Genomic DNA, 2,324 nt, shown 5'->3' on the forward strand with positions numbered 1-2,324 from the left:
TTCATTTATCGAGTCTGTATTTCAGTTTTTAGTAATTTATTTCTAAGTCTGTTTGTAGTTTTAAAATTCCAAGAAATTCAGTAGTTTGAAGTCTTTTGTAATAGAAAGGTTTAGGAGTTATATTAATAAAAATTGAAAATTTCCAAAAAATTGTTTTTTATTTTTTGCATTTATTTTCTTGAACTATGTAATGATCTGATTCATGCGACATCGTGATACTTAGGAAATCCTCATCAGATCCGGTCATGATTTTTGTAAATAACTCAAATATGAGAGGGATGTGAAAGGAAAGAACCGAAATAAAACCCAAAAAGAAAGAAAAAGAGAGCCAAAGAAAAACCAAAAGAAAAACGAAAAAGGAGAGCAAGAAAAGAGAGGAAAGAAAAGAGTGGAAAATGGGAATAGAAGCACAAAAAGCCAACGTGCGATTACCTATATTTTAACTACAATATAATTTTAACTGGGGAAAAGTAAGCAAAGCCGGGGTACCTCCTGAACTTATACATGGGACCTCCTGAACTTTGCGCACCACCACTAGATGCACCACGCCCTGCAGGTGCTGGGGCACCTCGAGCTGGAGAGGGGGCTGAAGATGTAGTAGCTGCTAGACTGAAAGGCTGAGCTGTGCCCCTACCTTCCCCCTAGCGAGATACACGACAATGTCTCTAAATATGGCCCCTCATCCCATGAGCTGCTGGAACCTCTCTCCTGACCGACCTCGCTGGTGGGATCCCCTGTTGCCCTGACTGGGCCTGAAATGACTCCACTGCTGCTGGCTGGGCCCTAATGGTGGTGCACTGGCTGAAGACTGTGCAACAGACTAGGAAGGCCCTGATGATCCTCCCTTAAAAGCTGATCTTCCCCCATCTAGTGACTCTCCCATGTTGCATGTAGACCGGGCCTTGATGTTACCCTCTATCTCCATTTTGTTCTTCAACTTACGGTTCTCTGTGGCCTGAGCAAACGCTACCATCTTCCCATAGTTCATGTCATAATTCAGTGCTGTTGTAGAAGCCTCATTAATAGTCAAATGATTGAGACCCTGAACAAACCGATGCACTCTAGCCTCCATGGTGGACAACATATAAATAGAATACTTGGACAAGTGAGCAAACTCCATGTGGTACTCCCACACACTTCTGTTACCTTGCCTCAGATTTTCAAACTCTGCTGCCCGGGCTGCCCTTGTCTCAGCAGGTAGGAAATGATCAATGAAAGCATCAGCAAACTCGTTCCACCTCGCCGGAGGGAGCCCCTCCTCTCGGGAATCCTCCCACAACTCAAACCATGAATAGGCAACCCCTTTCAGATATTAGGCAGCCAACTCTACTCCCTCTGTCTCAGTCGCACGCATTACCCTGAGGGTCTTGTGCACCTCATCAATATAGTCCTGAGGGTCTTCTTCTGGATTGGCACCTATGAATACCAAAGGGTCTAATTGAAGGAATTTGTTTACCCTGGAACTAGTAGAATCCCCTAGCTGGCTAGATGAACTGGGCGCAATATTTGCCCTCTTGTCCTGAGAGGCCACCAACTAAGTCAACATCTGAATAGCTCCCCTAAGATCCCCATCAGAAATATAAGAATCGGAAGCTAGGGCTGGAGGTGGAATAGGAGTATCAATGGGAGGGATAGTAGTACCCTCCACAGGTGTTGGAACTGGGGTAGTCTACTCTGGAATAGAAGCATCAGGTATAGTGATAGCAGGGCGGCTACCCTCACCCACAGTAACAAGCAGTGATTCATCGGCCACTCCTGAAGTGGCATTAGCATCGGCTTCCTGCCCAATTCTCGCTTTCTTCTTAGGTGCCATTTACTGAAAGATAGAACAATGCTCTATTTAGAGAGGGGACAGTTTCACCGCACGATCCAGAATATCAAAGAAGGGTTAAATTCCTAAATGTCCAAATAGCCTCCAACTTATAGATGTGGTCGACAACACACCTATAAGAAGGACTCTACTAGACACGGCTCTGAGACATCCTAGGACATTTTAAAACCTTAGGCTCTGATACCAAGTTTGTCACGCCCCAACTTCGGGAGGCGCGACCGGCACTCAATCGAGTGAACCCAACTGAGCAAGCCTTGTCAACCGCTATCTACTCAACTCGATAGGAATAAGGAAGCCACACTTACCTTTATTTAAACTAGGAAAGATAGTACATTAAACACGGTTTGTTCATTTTATATCCCAACCTTAAACCGTAGTTAAGTTTCCAAGTTCCCATACAATTACAGTGTAGAAGAAAGCAAGAGTACAAGGTTACAACATGGTCCATTGACCTATCCAATTCCCATACATAACCCACACAAACGTCTACAGA

The sequence above is a fragment of the Nicotiana sylvestris genome, chromosome 10 (genome assembly GCF_000393655.2).
Source record: "Nicotiana sylvestris chromosome 10, ASM39365v2, whole genome shotgun sequence".
NCBI classification, from domain to species: Eukaryota; Viridiplantae; Streptophyta; class Magnoliopsida; order Solanales; family Solanaceae; genus Nicotiana; species Nicotiana sylvestris.